Here is a 19,755-nt window from a genome sequence, read left to right on the forward strand (position 1 = left end):
TTATTCCTGTTCTGCCCCTAGGTTCATCAGAAACTTTTTGTTTAGATTCCATATATATGTGTTAGCATATGGTATTTGTTTTTCTGACTTACTTCACTCTGTATGACAGATTCTAGGTCCATCCACCTCACTACAAATAACTCAATTTCGTTTCCTTTAATGGGTGAGTAATATTCTATTGTATATATGTGTCACTTCTTCTATATCCATTCATCTGTCGATGGACACTTAGGTTGTTTCCATGTCCTGGCTACTGTAAATAGAGCTGCAATGAACATTGTGGTACACGACTCTTTTTGAATTATGGTTTTCTCAGGGTATATGCCCAGTAGTGGGATTGCTGGGTCGTATGGTACTTCTATTTTTACTATTTTAAAGAACCTCCATACTGTTCTCCATAGTGGCTGTATCAATTTACATTCCCACCAACAGTGCAAGAGGGTTCCCTTTTCTCCACACCCTCTCCAGCATTTATTGTTTGTAGATTTTTTGATGATGGCCATTCTGACCACAGAGAGGTGATACCTCATTGTAGCTTTGATTTGCATTTTTCTAATGATTAGTGATGTTGAGCATCCTTTCATGTGTTTGTTGGCCATCTATATACCTTCTTTGGAGAAATGTCTATTTAGGTCTTCTGACCATTTTTGGAATGGGTTGTTTGTTTTCTTGATATTGAGCTGCATGGGTTGCTTGTATATTTTGGAAATTAATCCTTTGTCAGTTACTTCATTTGCAAATATATTCTCTGATTATGAGGGTTGTCTTTTCATCTTGTTTATGGTTTCCTTTGCTGTACAAAGCTTTTAAGTTTCATTAAATCCTATTTGTTTATTTTTGTTTTTATTTCCATTTCTCTAGGAAGTGGGTCAAAAAGGATCTTGCTGTGATTTATGTCATAGAGTGTTCTGCCTATGTTTTCCTCTAAGAGTTTTATAGTTTCTGGCCTTACATTTAGGTCTTTAATCAAGTTTCAGTTTATTTTTGTGTATAGTCTTAGGAAGTGTTCTAATTTCATTCTTTTACATGTAGCTGTCCAGTTTTCCCAGCACCACTTATTGAAGAGGCTGTCTTTTCTCCATTGTATATTCTTGCCTCCTTTAGAAAAGATAAGGTGACCATATGTGCATGAGTTTATCTCTGGACTTTCTATCCTGTTCCATTGATCTATGTTTCTGTTTTTGTGCCAGTACCATACTGTCTTGATTACTGTAGCTTTGTAGTATCGTCTGAAGTCAGGCAGCCTGATTCCTCCAGCTCCATTTTTCTTTTTCAAGATTGCTTTGGTTATTTCGGGTCTTTTGTGTTTCCATACAAATTGTGAAATTTTTTGTTCTAGTTCTGTTAAAAATACCATTGGTAGTTTGATAGGTATTGCATACAATCTGTAGATTGCTTTGGGTAGTATAGTCATTTTCACAATGTTGATTCTTCCAATCCAAGAGCATGGTATATCTCTCCATCTGATTGTATCATCTTTAATTTCTTTCATCAGTGTCTTATAGTTTTCATACAGTTCTTTTGTGTCCTTATTCCTAGGTATTTTATTCTTTTTGTTGAAATGGTAAATGGAGGTATTTTCTTAACTTCTCTTTCAGTTTTTTCATTGCTAGTGTATGGGAATACAAGAGATTTCTGTACATTAATTTGGTATCCTGCTACTTTACCAAATTCACTGATTAGCTCTAGTAGTTTTCTGACAGCATCTTTAGGATTCTTTATGTATTGTATCATGCCATCTGCAAACAGTGACAGTTTTACTTCTTCTTTCCCAGTTTGGATTCCTTTTATTTCTTTTTCTTCTCTGATTCCGTGGCTAAAACTTCCAAAACTATGTTGAGTAATAGTGGTGAGAGTGGGCAACCTTGTCTTGTTCCTGAACTTAGAGGAAATGGTTTCACTTTTTTCACCATTGAGAACGATGTTGGCTGTGGGTTTGTCATATATGGCCTTTATTATGATGAGGTAGGTTCACTCTATGCCTACTTTCTGGAGAGTTTTTATCCTAAATGGGTGTTGAATTTTGTCAGAGGCTTTTTTTGCATCTATTGAGATGATCATATGGATTTTATCCTTCAGTTTGTTAATATGGTGTATAACATTGATTGATTTGTGTATATTGAGGAATCCTTGCATTCCTGGGATAATCCCCACTTGATCATGGTGTATGACCCTTTTAAGGTGCTGTTGGATTCTGTTCGCTAGTTTTTTGTTGAGGATTTTTGCATCTATGCTCATCAGTGATAGTGGCCTGTAGTTTTCTTCTTTTGTAGTATCTTTGTCTGGTTTTAGTATCAGGTGATTGTGGCCTCATAGAATGAGTTTGGGAGTGTTCCTCCCTCTGTTATATTTTGGAAGAGTTTGAGAACGATAGGTGTTAGCTCTTCTCTAAATGTTTGATAACATTCGCCTGTGATGCCATCTGGCCCAGGGCTTTTGTTTGTTGGAAGATTTGTAATCACTGTTTCAAATTCTGTGCTTGTGATTGGTCTGTTCATATTTTCTATTATTTCTTCCTAATTCAGTCTTGGAAGGTTATGCTTTTCTAAGAATTTGTCCATTTCTTCCAGGTTGTCCATTTTATTGGCATATAGTTACTTGTAGTAATCTCTCATGATCCTTTGTATTTCTGCAGTGACAGTTGCTATTTCTCTTTCTTCATTTCAAATTCTGTTGATTTGAGTCTTCTCCCTTTTTTTCTTGTTGAGTCTTGCTAATGGTTTATCAATTTTGTTTATCTTCTCAAAGAACTAGTTTTTAGTTTTATTGATCTTTGTTATTGTTTCCTTCATTTCTTTTTCATTTATTTGTGATCTGAACCTTATGATTCCTTCTGCTAACTTTGGGGGTTTTTCTGTTCTTCTTTCTTTTATTGCTTCATGTGTAAGTTTCAGTTGTTTATTTGAGATTTTTCTTGTTTCTTGAGGTAGGATTGTATTACTATAAACTTCCCTCTTAGAACTGCTTTTGTTGCACACCATAGGTTTTGGGTTGGAGTGTTTTCATCATTTGTTTCTAGCTATTTTTTTTATTTCCTCTTTAATTTCTCCAGTGATCACTTGGTTATTAAGTAGTTCATTGTTTAGCATCTATGTGCTTGTATTTTTTACAGACTTTTTCCTGTAATTGATATCTCGTCTCATAGTGTTGTGGTCGGAAGAGATACTTGATATGATTTCAATTTTCTTAAATTTACCAAGGCTTGATTTGTGACCCAAGATATGATCTATCCTGGAGAATGTTCCATGAGCAGTTGAGAAAAATGTGTATTCTGTTGTTTTTGGATGGAATGTCCAATAAGGTTCAATTAAGTCCATCTTGTCTAATGTGTCATTTAAAGCTTGTGTTTCCTTATTTATTTTCATTTTGGATGATCTGTCTATTGTTGAAAATGGGGTGTTAAAGTCCCCTACTATTATTGCATTACTGTCGATTTCCCCTTTTATGGCTGTTAGCATTTGCCTTATGTTTTGAGGTGCTCCTATGTTGGGTGCATAAATATTTACAATTGTAATCTTCTTCTTGGATTGATCCTTTTTTCATTATGTAATGTCCTTCTTTGTCTGTTGTAATAGTCTTTATTTTAAAGTCTATTTTGTCTGATATAACAATTGCTACTTCACCTTTCTTTTGATTTCCATTTGCATGGAATATCTTTTTCCATCCCCTCACTTTCAGTCTGTATGTGTCCCTAGGTCTGAATTGGGTCTCTTGTAGACAGCATATATACAGGTCTTGTTTCTGTATCCATTCAGCCAGTCTATGCCCTTTGATTGGAGCATTTAATCCATTTAAATTTAAGATAATTATCAATATGTACGTTCCTATACCATTTTCTTAATTGTTTGGGGTTTGTTATTGTAGGTCTTTTTCTTCTCTTGTGTTTCCTGCCTAGAGAAGTTCCTTTAGCATTTGTTGTAAAGCTGGTTTGGTGGTGCTGAATTCTCTTAGCTTTTGCTGTCTGTAAAGGTTTTAATTTCTCCATCGAATTTGAATGAGATCCTTGCTGGGTAGAATAATCTTGGTTGTAGATTTTTTCCCTTTCATCACTCTAAATATGCCCTGCCACTCCCTTCTGGCTTGCAGAGTTTCTGCTGAAAGATCAGCTGTTAACCTTTGGGGATTCCCTTACGTGTTACTTGTTGCTTTTTCCTTGCTGCTTTTAATAATTTTTCTTTGTATTTAATTTTTGATAGTTTGATTAATATGTGTCTTGGTGTGTTTCTCCTTGGATTTATCCTGTATGGATTCTCTGTGCTTCCTGGAATTGACTATTTCCTTTCCCATGTTAGGGAAGTTTTCAATTATAATCTCTTCAAATATTTTCTGTCCCTTTCTTTTTCTCTTCTTCTTCTGGGACCACTATAATTTGAATGTTGGGGTGTTTAATGTTGTCCCAGAGGTCTCTGAGACCGTTCTCAAGTCTTTTTATTCGTTTTTCTTTATTCTGCTCTGTGTCAGTTATTTCCATTATTTTATCTTCCAGGTCACTTATCCGTTCTTCTGCCTCACTTATTCTGCTATTGATTCCTTCTAGAGAATTTTTAATTTCATTTATTGTGTTGTTCATCATTGTTTGTTTGCTCTTCAGTTCTTCTAGTTCCTTGTTAAGCATTTCTTGTATTTTCATTTCTATTTCCAAGATTTTGGATCATCTTTACTATCATTATTCTGAATTATTTTTCAGGTAGACTGCCTATTCACTATTCATTTGTTTGGTCTGGTGGGTCTTTACCTTGCTCCTTTATCTGTTGCATACTTCTCTGTCTTCTCATTTTGCTTAACTTACTGTTTTGGGGGTCTCCTTTTCGCAGGCTGCATGTTCATATTTCCCATTGTTTTTGGTGTCTGCCCCCAGTGTGTGAGGTTGGTTCAGTGGCTTGTGTGGTCTTCCTGGTGGAGGGGACTGGTGCCTGTGTTCTGGTGGGTGGGAGTGGATCTTGTCTTTCTGGTGGGCACCTCCACATCTGGTGGTGTGTTTTGGGGTGTCTGTGAACTTAGTATGATCTTAGGCAGCCTCTCTGCTAATGGATGGGGTTGTGTTCCTTTCTTGCTGCTTGTTTGGCATAGGGTGTCCAGCACTGTAGCTTGCTGGTCATTGAGTGAAGCTGGGTCTTGATGTTGAGATGGAGATCTCTGAGAGATTTTCGCCATTTGGTATTTCGTGGAGCTGGGAGGTCTCTTGTGGACCAGTGTCCTGAAGTTGGCTCTCCCACCTCAGAGGCACAGCCCTGATGCCTGGCTGGAGCACCAAGAGCCTTTCATCCACACAGCTCAGAATAAAAGGGAGAAAAAAATAGAAAGAAAGAAAGAAAGAGGATAAAATAAAATAAAATAAAATAAAGCTATTATAATAAAAAATAAGAAAAAAATTATTAAGAGAAAATTTATTAAGAAAACATTTTTTAAATTTTTTAAAATAAATTTATTTATTTTTTATAATAAAAAATAAGAAAAAAATTATTAAGAAAATAATTATTAAGAAAAAAATTTTTAATTTTTTTAAAATAAAAAATAAAAGACTTATTAAGAAAAAAATTTTTTAATTCTTTAAAATAAGGAAAAAATTATTAAGAAAAAAAAATTTTTTAAGTAAAAAACATAAAAAACAAACAAAAAAATGGACAGACCGAACCCTAGGACAAATGGTGAAAGCAAAGCTATACAGACAAAATCTCACCCAGAAGCATACACATATACACTCACAAAAAAAGGAAAAGGGGAAAAATTAATATATCCTGCTCCCAAAGTCCACCTCCTGAATTTGGGATGATTTGTTGTCTATTCAGGTATTCAACAGGTGCAGGTACATCAAGTTGTTTGTGGAGCTTTAATCCGCTGCTCCTGAGGCTGCTGGGAAAGATTTCCCTTTCTCTTCTTTGTTCACACAGCTCCCAGGGTTCAGCTTTGGATTTGGACCCACCTCTGAGTGTAGGTCGCCTGAGGGCGTCTGTTCCCTGCCCAGACAGAACGGGGTTAAAGGAGCAGCTGCTTTGGGGGCTCTGGCTCACTCAGGCCAGGGGGAGGGAAGAGTACAGATGCGGGGCGAGCCTGCGGCGGGAGAGGCCGGCATGACGTTGCGCCGGCGTGACGTTGCCCCAGCGTGAGGCGCGCCGTGCGTTCTCCCGGGGAAGTTGTTGCTGGATCATGGGAGCCTGGCAGTGGCGGGCAGCACAGGCTCCCGGGAGGGGCGGTGTGGATAGTGACCTGTGCTCTCACACAGGCTTCTTGGTGGCGGCAGCAGCAGCCTTAGCGTCTCCTGCCCGTCTCTGGGGTCCGCGCTGATAGCCGCGGCTTGCACCTGTCTCTGGGGCTCGTTTAGGCGGCGCTCTGAATCCCCTCTCCTCGCGCACCAGGAAACAAAGAGGCAAGAAAAAGTCTCTTGCCTCTTTGGCAGCTCCAGCCTTTTTCCCAGACTCCCTCCAGGCTAGCCGTGGTGCGCTAACCCCTTCAGGCTGTGTTCATGCAGCCAACCCCAGTCCTCTCCCTGGGATCTGACCTCAGAAGCCCAAGCCTCAGCTCCCAGCCCCCGCCTGCCCTGGCGGGTGAGCAGACAAGCCTCTCGGGCTGGTGAGTGCTGGTCGGCACCAACCCTCTGTGCGGGAATCTCTCTACTTTTCCCTCTGCACCCCTGTTGCTGTGGGGTTCGCGCTGATAGCCGCGGCTCGCACCCGTCTCTGGGGCTCGTTTAGGCGGTGCTCTGAATCCCCTCTCCTCGCGCACCAGGAAACAAAGAGGTAAGACAAAGTCTCTTGCCTCTTCGGCAGCTGCAGACTTTTTCCGGGACTCCCTCCTGGCTAGCTGTGGTGCGCTAACCCCTTCAGGCTGTGTTCATGCAGCCAACCCCAGTCCTCTGCCTGGGATCTGACCTCCGAAGCCCGAGCCTCAGCTCCCAGCCCCCGCCCGCCCCGGCGGGGGAGGAGACAAGCCTCTCGGGCTGGTGAGTACTGCTCGGCGCCGATCCTCTGTGCGGGAATCTCTCCGCTTTGCCCTCCGCACCCCTGTGGCTGCGCTCTCCTCCGTGGCTCCGAAGCTTCCCCCCTCTGCCACCCGCAGTCTCCGCCCGCGAAGGGGCTTCCTAGTGCGTGGAAACCTTTCCTCCTTCACGGCTCCCTCCCACTGGTGCAGGTCCCGTCCCTATTCTTTTGTCTCTGTTATTTCTTTTTTCTTTTACCCTGCGCAAGTACAAGGGGAGTTTCTTGCCTTTTGGGAGGTCTGACGTCTTCTGCCAGCGTTCAGTGGGTGTTCTGTAGGAGCAGTTCCACGTGTAGATGTATTTCTACTGTATCTGTGGGAAGGAAGGTGATCTCCGCGTCTTACTCTTCCGCCATCTTGCCCAGACTCCATATTTGTACTTTATATGAGGCTCTAAAAAGATTTCAAGAGACCAAAATCATAATATGGCAGTTGAAAATCAGTTCTAGAATATATCTGAGTAATTAAATTCTAACTAGTGCTACACAATGCTCAGATTAGATGAGAAAGAACTGCAAAATTATATAATTTATCATCTTAATAATATTTACAGAGCCCTATGGAGAAAAATAAGGATTTAAAAAAATTTATTTGGAATATTTACATATGTTTAATTATGTATTGAAACCATAATTATACATTATACAAATATATTTAAAATATAATACTAATTTTCCAATGATTGATTTTGATTAAAATAAATCAGGATTATGGGAAAAGTATTAGACTTAAGTGTTAAGGTAAGATTAATAATAAATTTGAATTATTGGAAGAGCTCAAATAAATAATTAACATTTGGTGAACTGTTAATCTACCTTTCAAACTCTGTACTAAACACTTTGCATACCAAATCTTATTCAATTATTGTAAGTATTCTATGAGGTGGGTAATTTATCATCCTCATTTGAGAAAGTCACGTTTCTGATCTTCTAAGGGACTTCCAATATCACAGAGCAAATAGATGGAGAAACTAGGATTTAATGTGTTTCTGTCTGTCCTGGGAACACAGTATCTACCAACTGAGGTAAATTTTTCTTAAGAACAAGGGTACTGTTTATTTTTCTTATAGTATAAGCTCTTATTTACTATAATCTTCAGATTCTTCTTTTTAGAATTCTTAACAGTTTATAGACACTAGTAATATAGGTATCCAAATATAGAATCTGAAGTTGCTTTCAAATCATAGAGGAGTCTGAGCCTAAGAGGCTGTAAATAATTAGATCAAACCCCCAGGAAAAAAATTCATGTTAGATTTCATGAGGTTACACATGAATTAAGAGCTGGGTCTGAATCTTTTCTCCCAAGGTTTTGTTTCCATGTTAAACACTTGGCACTAAACTCATAATCCATAAGGGTTGTTCTTCTCTTTGTTTAAGTTATGGGCTTTTATTTTTTTCTTCAGGTAAACATGCAGGCTTAAACGTCTTTTAGGAATAGAATATATCTAGCTGATATACAGTGAAGTATCCCTTTATTGTCCTTGTCATTCTTTTCCCTTGTTATTCTTTCTTCCTCTGGTTGGTTGTCCAGGAACCAAATGCAATTCTTTCTCCACTACTAAAGTATATCCATACTTTTTACTATGCAGTGCATTGCTTTCAATGGAATCAGTACTTACCTGTCACTGGGGTTGCTATTTAGATAGAGTGTTAATCCAAATCACCTCCTGACAATAAACTAATGAAAACTATTGAACTACTGTGTTTACTATGTTTGAGAGCATATTACAAAGAGTGACTTTGTGTGTGTGATTTCCAGGAACGATGAAAGGGTAACAGGGAATGCGAGACCTTCGTATATCAGTTTCACCTGGATAAATATGGAAAGATGTAATTGACTTAACTGTCTGTACTTACTAACATTTAAAAATTGTTGGGAATAGTAGAGCTTTCAGAAATGTTTCCTATTAGAAATGCATTACTTTACATGATTACGCACAATTATTTCTGTCATGACTCTTCCATTTCCTATTGGTATACCTTTTTCTACCTCACTATTCACTTAAAAAACAAACAAACAAACGAAATAGAGGCTTGTGGATACAACGTGGTTGAAGAGATATAAGTGCTTTGAGTTGGGACTGAATCATTTGTCACAACTTCTTTTGGAATTCGTGTCGGTTGGTTTCCTTAGGGAAACAGACTGAAAATCAGGTTTGCAAGCAAGAGGTTTAATAGGAGGTGTTTCCTCATGCCCCTCATGTGAGGAAAGGGAAGCAAGACCTGACGGATAGTAGCAACAGAGGCCTCAATCACTCATTCAGGGGGCTCCGGAACTGTAGCACTCTTCAGATTTGTCATTTTTGACACCAGGGGGCCTGGGCATTTATTTTTTAAATTAAAGTATAGTCAATTTACAATGTTTCAGGGGTACAGCAAAGTGATTCAGTTATATATATATATATATATATTTTTTTCAGATTCTTTTCCATTATAGGTTATTACAAGATATTGAATATAGTTCCCTGTGCTATACAGTAGGTCCTTGTTTATTTTATATATAGTAGTGTGTATCTGTTAATCCCAAATTCCTAACTTATCCCACCCCAAGTCTTTCTCCTTTGGAAACCATAAATAGTTTTCTATGTCTGTGTCTATTTCCACTTTGTAAATAAGTTCATTTGTATCATTATTTTTAAGATATAAATGATACTGTATGATATTTGTCTTTCTCTGATTTACTTCACTTAGTATGAGAATGTCTAGGTCCACCAATGTTGCTGCAAACGGCATTATTTTGTTCTTTTTTATGGCTGAGTAATACTCCACTGTATATATGTACCACATCTTCTTTATCCATTCATCTATCGATGAACATTTAGGTTGCTTTCATATCTTGACTATTGTAAATAGTGCTGCTATGAACATTGGGGTGCATACATCTTTTCAAATTAGAATTTTTATCTTTTTCAGATATATGGGCCTGGGCCTTTTGAAACCCTCATAAGAACTATCTTGGGATGCTGGTTGCCCTGGAAAGAGCATGTCACTGTGGAAGAGGCAGCTTCCTTTGGCTGCAGGAAATTCCTGAAGAGGACTGGGCTGTGAGTTGTCAGGTAAGGTCTCAGTTCTGAAGGAGGATCTGAATATCAGGCCTCAGGATATATGAATCTTTAAAAACCATGTTTGAAATTAATATGCTACCTACCTCTATCTATTTATATATGTTATGTTTTGAATGGGGCTTTCCATTTTTTAAAACTCAATCTTTTCTTCACAGCTTTCTTTAAGTTTCAGTATTCATTATTTTCTCTCAAAACATGTGAAAAGTGTTCTCTTATTTTGAATATATTTATATACTTTTAATCAAATAAGAGGCTAGACATGTCTGAAGGAAACAGAGTACCATATAAAATGCAAGATTAAATATATTCAAATTTAATATTAGAATAATTTCAATTTTAAAGCTTAATGATCCCTCAAATATAATATGAAATAACAAAATCATAAAAATAAAATATTCTGAAAGTGTATGTAAGCTTTCTCCCAAGTGTTCCTTGATGTTTTGACTCAAAAGTAGATGAAAAGAAATGTTGATGTACCTTTATCAACAAGAATTATATTAAATAACATTATCTAATATAAGCATTCTCTCTTCTGAGTATTAAATTTAACTGAAATTTTAACTAAGTTTTTAGGTAAATCTATTATATCACAAAAGGACATTAAAAAACCATGTGTTCATTTCCTCACATATAGCACAAGTCTGAATTCATGATTTTCAATTCTATGATGTGCTCAGAAAGAATTTTAAATGAATACTATACAGAGCAATGACTTTCAGAAAGTATTCAGAAAGGGCTCTCAGCAACTGCTAGCATTTATTGAATGCTATGTTCTAGAAACTGGGTTGTGTACTTAATGTATCTTATCTCATTTAATTCTCTGCAGGACAAGAAGGTAAGTCCATTAAGGCTGTTTTCCAGATGAGAAATCTGAGACTCAGAGTTTAATGAAGTTACCTAAGGCTACAAAGATAGTAAACAGAGAAATCAAGAAATAGATCTATCTTTATTTGGATCCAACACACAGTCTCTTTCTACTATTACCAAGCTACAGGGGTTCAACAAAATTGGTAGTCACTGAGTTGGAAGTTGAGTACTAAGCAGAATGCATAAGATAAGCAGTCAAAGTTCTTGAAACATAGTACTCAGAGACCATTTCTACCCATTTCCACAATTAATGATAACATAGACAGGAAATCAACTTAGATTTAGGGATGGTTGTTCCAAAGTTTATTATGTAGAACAGTATAATAACTATTATACACTCCCACAAAAGAGGAGAATAGGGTGGTTCCCTTCCAAAGTTTCCCAAATAACTTTGAGACATAATGGTTTAAACAAATATATATATTTTTTAAACTGGAGGATCTTAATATAATAACGTGCATTGTAAACACCCCCAAAAGAGTGGGGTATATGAATCATAACTCCAAATGCTTTTCTCCAAATAATCTTTTTCTTTTTTTTAAATTGGCCATCTCTCAGCACTCATTTCTTCAGGATACAGTTCAGTTGATTCTGTGATATTATGTTAAGTATAAATATCCACTCCAGAAGAACAAGTACACTAAAATTATAGCTACAGGATGACTATATTGTCATTATTTAGAACTACATAAACTAAAAGAACAAAATCAGACAAAAACTGTACAACACAATTAGGAAGTTGGGCTGGACTTCATTTACAAAACCTGCTTAATATACAGTCAGTTCAGTGTTAACTGAATTACTCTTTCTTTTTTCTTTTATTTTTTTCTTGTCTTACAGTTTTATTAAATAAAAACTCCACTAATAAAGAATATAGTGTTACCTTTGGCTCCTATTCTGCAATTATTTTTTAAACATCTTTATTGGAGTATAATTGCTTTACATTGTTGTGTTAGTTTCTGCTGTATAACAAAGTGAATCAGTTATACATATACATATACCCCCATATCTCCTCCCTCTTGCATCTCCCTCCCATCCACCCTATCCCACCCCTCTAGGTGGTCACAAAGCACTGAGCTGATCTCCCTGTGCTATGCAGCTGCTTCCCACTAGCTATCTATTTTACATTTGGTAGTGTATATATGTCAATGCCACTCTCTCACTTCTTCCCAGCTTACCCTTCCCCCTCCCCAGATCCAAACATCCTCAATTCTTTTTCATGCCAACCCTCCCTACAACTTAAATTGTCTTCACTAAAGCAATCTACAGATTTTGTCAAGCTGGGACTTGGGAGGCATCAGGACAGGACTGATGGGGATTTGAGGGACAGAAGGGGGAACCAAGGCCTAAGTTCAGACACATAGAAATGGGCAGGAGTTTCTCAAGATAAGAGAAGCAAGCATGTGGGCAGCATAAAGGAGACAAAAGGGAAGTCACAGGCTACTTTTATAAAACTGGGCAATGAAGGGCAGGTCTAAGAAGTCAGCTGAAATAGTGGTCCATGGCACAAATTGTAGTGTGGATAAGCATGTTTCTGGTACTCAGACAAAAAAAATTGGTTAAGAAAAGAAGCAAAAAAAAAAGTGAAAGAACCCAGGCTAATTGCATGCTCTTTGAGGTCAGGACCTAGGCACAGGGCACTAGAAACAACTTGATACCAACTCAAGGACTTTTCTGAGAATGGTGGGTCTCCTAATTTCCTTCTGTCCAGAATCAGCTCCTCTGAAGTGCTACCCAAATGGAGAACATTAAGCACACGAAATTGAGGGAGTCAGATGAGGGGATAAAAGCAAATGGTTACAACAGTTGTCTCTGTACCTGGAAGGATATCTTAAAGTAGGGGGGCAGGAGATGTCTAAAATGAAGAACTAAGAGGAAGAGAGGAACTCACATTATTCAAAACAATGTAGTTGACCTGTGGCTGCATGTACAAAGTCAGATTCCTGGTTTTTTTTTCTATTAATTACTGAAAACTGTTCCCAAATTATTTCATATTTTGCCAGTGTAAGAAGAACCATTATCAGATTTACATGAAAGAAAATTTCATTGAAAGCATCTTCTCAATGATACAGAATTATAAACTGGGAGAGTTAATGTACTAGGTATTTCCCCATTATCCTATTTACTAAGATCACTGCAAAAAAATATGTTAACTAATAGACATAGACACTCTCTGAAAAAAATGTGAAGTTCTTATAAGCAAATATTACTTATTACTTTCAGAAGCATAGTTTTTCAATTTAAGTAGCCCCATTATGAGTCTTTTCTCTGGTCACAAATATTTCTGAGTTTCAGGATATGGCCAATGTCATGTTACATATGTTTTAAAAAGTGTATGATTTTTTTTAATAGGATAATAGTTTGGTTAAAACTTTTACTGACTACGTGCAGAGATTAAGGAAAATATCATTCATTAATTATCCTTGGGGAACAAAATTAATCTGGTGCAATAGTTTGGATATATAAGCTATATAAAGAAACAAAAAACCTTTGCCTAAATTAAAATAGAAGAGATTGTGTGCGATTGTGCACATATGCTTTATCTACTAAAAGATTAGCCAAAAGAATCTGATTTTCCTTGACGGTCTAATTTCAATGTCTTTGTTAAAAAGACTAAACCTAGTGACAAGGGGAGCAGTGATCATTTCAGTGACAATGGGAAATTTGTTTATGATGGATTTTATTAAATGAATGCAAGTTTTATGGCATACTTACCTTTGAAAACACTTTTAAAGTTTTATTTGCTGTAACGCACAATTAGTTAAGATTCAAGCCAAAGTACTGCCCTTGTGCATACAGCATATGTTGTAAATGCTTCTTGGCTGACTTTGCTGAAGAAGTTTATAAAGTCGTTGCAGTATATTTTCCTTGCCAAAAGAGAAAATAAATAATACTTCTGTGCTGTTATTTCAGGGACATCATTTTAAAGTTAGTACCATTCTTAATGGAAAACCTTTTGCAATTCAACAGTGGCAACATTGAGATAAGGCTAAAAATACCAAGTGGAAAGAATAAAGATGATTTGTGAAGCATTTCAAAACATAAAAAAATGTAGTTTTGGAAATAGCTTTAGAAAATTTACCCTGTGGGGAAATGACCAGATGGTAAGAAGATGAAGAGGTATAATTAGGGAATGTCATAAGTTATTATGTGATATAGAGGTTAGATACTGTTTGCATAAATCAAGGATATATCACCTTCTAACTCAAGTCAAGCTTCAAAATGATAAGTTAACACAAGTCAAAACTAGCTTATCATTATAAATGTAGTGAAAAGGGTAAAGAAGGCAAAGTCTTTTCCTCTTTTCCTCTTTTTTCTATTGGCTATCACAAAGAAACTTCTTTGAATTCTGTTCTCTATTAGTAAACATGAGTTATTGTATATTGCATTAGTAGGTACAATGACTTTGAGCTGAGAAAAGAAGCCAAGTCCAGGCAAGTCAATCATGTTTCAAAATATACAAAAGCATGCAAAATAGGGTAGTAATATCTGCCCTATTTAATATATAGGAGATGGGTGTAGTTATAAAATCAAATGAGAATATCCGTATGAAAATGCTTTCGGTAAAGAGCTATTAAAGATAAGAGTAGTAGGATAATAATTGAGTGACTCAGACCTTGAGAAGATATATTTCCTGGATCTTAAACCAACTTTATTGAGAAATAATTCACCTATGATAAAATTCACAGATTTAAGTGACTCCAACCCAATCAAAATGTAGCATTTCTATCTTTGCAGTTGATTTTCGCACCTTTACTTCCCCACTCCAGGCTATCATTAATCTGATTTATACCACCGTAACTTTATTTTGCCTGATCTAGAATTTCATGGAAATGGAACCATACATTGCATATTCTCTTGTGTCTAGCTTTTTTTTACTCAATATGATGCTGGAGAGATTCACCTATGTTAATGCAATTTCAAAAGTTCGTTTATTTTTATTTCTGAGTTGATTTCTACTGTATGAATGGACTACATTTTTTAAAATCCATTCTCTTGTCAAGAGATATTGTATTGTTTCCAGTTTTTTGATTTTTTTGTTTGTTTTTTACTGTGATAAATAAAACTTTCATGAACATTCATATAGAAGTTTGTCTACAAACATATGTTTTCATTTCTCTTGGGTAAACACCTAAGAATAAAATTACTGAGTTGCCTACCTAGTAATTACTCCTGAGAAATGAAAACATATGTCCACAAAAACAAAACAAAACAAAACAAAAAGTAAAAAAATCCTCATGCAAACGTTCATAGCAGCTACTTTATTTATATTTTAAGAGTCTCCTTTGGGCTAGAGGATGAGATTGAGTATTAATGGATGAGGCACATACTCTTTTTTCCTTGTTAAGGGGTTCAATGATTCCGTAGTCAAGCACTCTATGAACTAGTTAATTCTGGGGAGAACAATGAGACTGATATGATAGAGGGAGGGATTTCTACCTGTCTCTGGGGTTTTAATGTATTAACTTAGGCTCTGAGACTTGAAAAACCTGAAGTGTACCTGGAGTGGGGCTGGAAGAAGAAACAGTAAGCTACTATTATTATATCGATGTGGAGCTAGTCTAGGCATAATTATGTAATTATGTAATTATAGTGTGGCAGTGGCCGTGATAGCAGCAGCTCAGATATCAACTCTGAGTCCTGAGGCCAAAGTAAGAACACGGGTGGTGCTAGTCAGCTGAGGACAGATCTGTCCAGGACAGTGGTCATGGCATGAGGGTCGTCATTGGCACAAACAGCAAAGAGGGCCAGAATAAAGGAATCTATTCAGAGATCTATATCTTGAGAAAGTCCCAGAAATAACTTGAGAAATGACTCTTTTGTAGGATATTGATGTCTGGCAAGTAAGTAAGTATTCTAATAATGTGAATATAAAAATTACATATGTTTTATTTTGTCCTCACTGCTTCAGGACAACAGTGGAAATGGGTTTTGTTTTTGTTAAATCACGTATCTCATATGTTTAGGGCTTATAGTATGTGACCTTACTAACATTAGACATTAACCTAAATTAAACATTAACCTAAAACTAATTGATTTGGGGCATATTCTTATTGAATAATTCTAAGTCCATTCAGCTTTGGAAATGCTCAGAAAATTAGTGGTAAAACTGCTGGAATATTTCTACCATGCAGCTTGGATAACTATATGAGGTTGTACTTACCAGTTTCAAAGATTATTTCCTTGTCTCTGTGTACTCCATTACATTAATAAAAATATTGAGATTGTCCACTGATCACTGGAATTAATGTTTCTTCTGGAAAAGTCCAAAATTTTTCTCCTGTTTTTCTGGTTTTAGGGAACCTTCCCACATTTCTCAATTAAGAATTACAGCTATAATGATTACTTATCATTTCAGTAGAATTAAAGTTAAAGTATTGCAAGACAGATATTACAGTTATACATTTTGAGTTGGTTTTAACCATGCTTTTACACCCGCAAGGTAACTGAGAATAAGAAATCCATTGCCGGGTGTATCTGAACTCGCATGTTTAAATTATAGATGTAGAATGTAAAAAGAACATGGTTCCATCTCTTTTCTTTAAGTGGGTATAATTTAATTTTAATTTTGGCTTATCCCCTGTCATATAAAGCTTACCAGGCCTTAAAATGGTAGAGTCTCCTCTGTAATTACAATTGGTACATTTGAAATCACTAAACTGTAACAAAGAGCATCCTTCTAAAAGCCTCCATAGAGTATAGGTTATCACTGGCCGGGCAGGCTTACCTCCCACTCTCATCATGAAGCCATGAATAACTAAAAAGGGTACTCTAATATGTGGCTGCTGTAACTATGTGTAGAAACGGCTGTTTTTAACTCTTTGGTTTGAGAACTGGCCAGAAATCATTACTCAAAACAAAACACCTTCTTTCCAATTGCTGCTTGCCAGGTGCAGTTTTCTGTAGTTCTTATCAAGGTCCCTCTGTGTTACATTTAAAATATGCTTAAAACTTCCTCTTTTATCCATATGTGTTCCTCTTCCACTCATGTAAGTTCCTTGAATATCAATCTTTCACCTGGTAATAAGAAAATGAATTATTAGGCCATGATTTTTTTTAACTCTTCACTAGGCATCACAGATCTCCTATATTTAGTATATATTATTAGCTACTTAGCATCCTAAGTAAGGAAGTTTTCATTCTACCTCTCCGTTCCTATTGAAAGTAGATGCCCTGTCAACTCTATGTATCTGATTCATTACTTATATTTCTGAGATAATATTTGTTCCTTATTGTCCTAATTTCAGTTTTATGAGGGGATTTGAAATTTCTAATAGTACATTGAAGTTGAAGAAAAAGTCTTAGAGTTCCAGATGTTACATATGGATCATACAAAGGATTTCTTGAGCATCTGGTAACTAAGAGGAGTACTCAATATCGATGTCAGATAAAGATAAAGTCAGATTCCTGGAGAAGAGGACATGAAAAATATATGATACTCCCAGGATTTTCCTATAGAGAGCAGTTATGTATATGTATTTGTATAGCTTTCTTTTCTAAATAAAGAAAATAAGCTAAAATATATTAGATGACTTCAGATATGCTACCAATATCACCACCTTGACAAAAATTAAGAAGACCAGACATCTTACTTACAATAAATTATTTCACATTAGGAATAAATTGTTGTGTATGCTAATGAACTTGAAAAACTTGAGGAAAAAAAAAGAGTTCGTTAACCTTAGAGTGGTGTGGAAAACTCTCCATTGTTCCATCTCAGCTTCTCTCTTCTGTTCATCTCCAGCATCACTGAAATGAGCTCTTTGCCCAGCATGGCAAACAGTGTACAATATGTGGGTGCCTGGTCCTTCTCATGGCTCCATAGATTGACAGATGAAGTTACATTGCTCTGGAATGCTGTTTCCAGTCCCATCCACCTCACGTACTCTCACTCCTGACATCATTTCTCTGAAGATTCCTTTATACACTGCAGCGTAAGTGTGCTCCTTCCCTCCAATTTTTTTTTTTTTTTTCTCTTATGACTTCCTAGGCAGTAGTCTACCACATAGAACATCTCATAGAGTGTGCTAACTGTCCATTGGGCTGTCCCTCTTGGCAGGCTGAAAGAATTTTTCATGCAAAGCTAGATCTTATGTGCATAGTAATCTTCAATATCTCACATATTCCTGACACATAGTATATAATCAGTAATAATTTGTTGAATAAATAGAATTATACCACCAAGTTGTTGGGCAGAGAAATAGAATTTAGTTTTTAAAAATTGAGGTTGCCTTCAGGGCCAGCAGTTCAAATTTATATTACCACACCAATCTTGGTTCAGACTGAAGAACTTTATGGTAGTTTTTTTTTTTTTTTTTTTTTTTTTTTTTGGTGTTAGTGTGATTCAAATATTACTAAGCTTTGAGCCATTTGCTTAATACTACATAGCAAGGGAATGCTGTGATCTGATCTGTGATTAAGAAACATAGCAACATTGTGAGGGAAAGAGAGAAGTGGAAAGATCAGACCCTTTACATTGGTGTTAAACTATCACAAATCTTCATATCAAAGAATTTGTAACATTTGGTGCTCTTCCTTTTTCTAATAACACATGACAGAGGCTTGGTGATACTTTAAAAATATTTGTTCCTTTAGGAACCAGATGAAATGCACTGCTTTTTGACTTATCTCAATGGATCTTCATGGTGTAATATTTGAAAATCTATATTTTAAGAAAATAAATTCCAAATATAAGGTGTTAAAGAAAGCTAGAATTTTGTTACAAGTATTAGAGAATAAATAATATCAATGGACTCAATATCTTTAAACTTACTATCTTTTACCCCAGGAATCAGTAGACACATATAGCTGAAATTTCACTTGAATGTGTTTTGGCATAATTTGATCAACTATTATAAAGCCAAAAAAGTGTGATTTCCAGAATTAAACATAATAAAACATTCATAATTCAATGTTCACTCATTTTTAAAATATTTACAGAAAAATAAAGACATACCTTTGAGTGTGGCAGAGAAATTAACATCCAACTCATAATAAAGGTAGACTTTAATATGAAATTTAAAAGCACTCCTATTTTCCCCATAATTGATGTATTTGTTTTGTTTTTCAATAAGTACAAATTTGTTTGGCATATATAACAACTTAAAAATTAGAGAAAAATAGGATATTTAAGTAAACCAATAGGTTTTACCATTGTTGAACAACTTGGAAAAACACCTGGAGTATTTATGTAAGATACGATTAAAACCAATTACTCAATAATTAACCCCAAATAATTGTGCCCTATTTCAAACAGAAAGAAATTCCTTAAAAACAGAGACACTGATAATAAAAGAATTGCCTTGGGTCAAATTTAGAAGAACCAGCTGAATGAGATGTTGCAGCGTTCTGTGTGTTGAACAAGTTAGCCCTAATCTGAAATCTGAAAAATGATTAATCCCAATGTTATTAAAGCATACAGAGTATAGGCATGATATGTTATAAGGAATATCTTAGACCGAAGATCAAAGACAAAATACCAAAAAAAAGCAAAGCACAAGGGAAATTTGCATTACTAAAATAGGTATACCATGACTAAGCCTGGAGACATGAAGAAAAGAGAGAAGATGAAAGCAGTAGCAGAAGTCCTGGAGACTGGAATAGTTACGTACCACTGGGACTTGCCTTTTCAACTCTGCACACAACATAAAAAGAAATCTTGTCTGCAGTAGATTCCACAGAGAGACCAGGAATGCTGAAAAAGTTGAGGCTTTTACTCTTTCAAAGTATTGCCACAGCTAGAAGAGGAGTGAGAAACACACACATACATAGAGATAAATATAACAAACTCATGAAAATTGGGTGAGAATTGCACTATGTTATACTTTCGACATCAAGTATTTCTGACT

General features: G+C 36.1%; 1 long non-coding RNA gene across 2 annotated transcripts in view; it reads left to right on the top strand.

The window, feature by feature from the left end:
* LOC309662447 overlaps positions 1–19,755 on the top strand; it is a 74,116-nt gene that overhangs the window by 13,514 nt on the left and 40,847 nt on the right. Inside the window, exon 2 of one of the 2 annotated variants that reach the window (XR_014264690.1) lies at positions 9,888–10,030. This is a non-coding gene — a long non-coding RNA (uncharacterized lncRNA). Of the gene's footprint in view, positions 1–6,958; positions 10,031–19,755 lie in introns of those variants that run through there. The other variant, XR_014264691.1, reaches the window with a different exon arrangement.

The sequence above is a fragment of the Balaenoptera physalus genome, assembly GCF_965194825.1.
Source record: "Balaenoptera physalus genome assembly, chromosome: 6".
In the NCBI taxonomy this organism is placed as follows: Eukaryota; Metazoa; Chordata; class Mammalia; order Artiodactyla; family Balaenopteridae; genus Balaenoptera; species Balaenoptera physalus.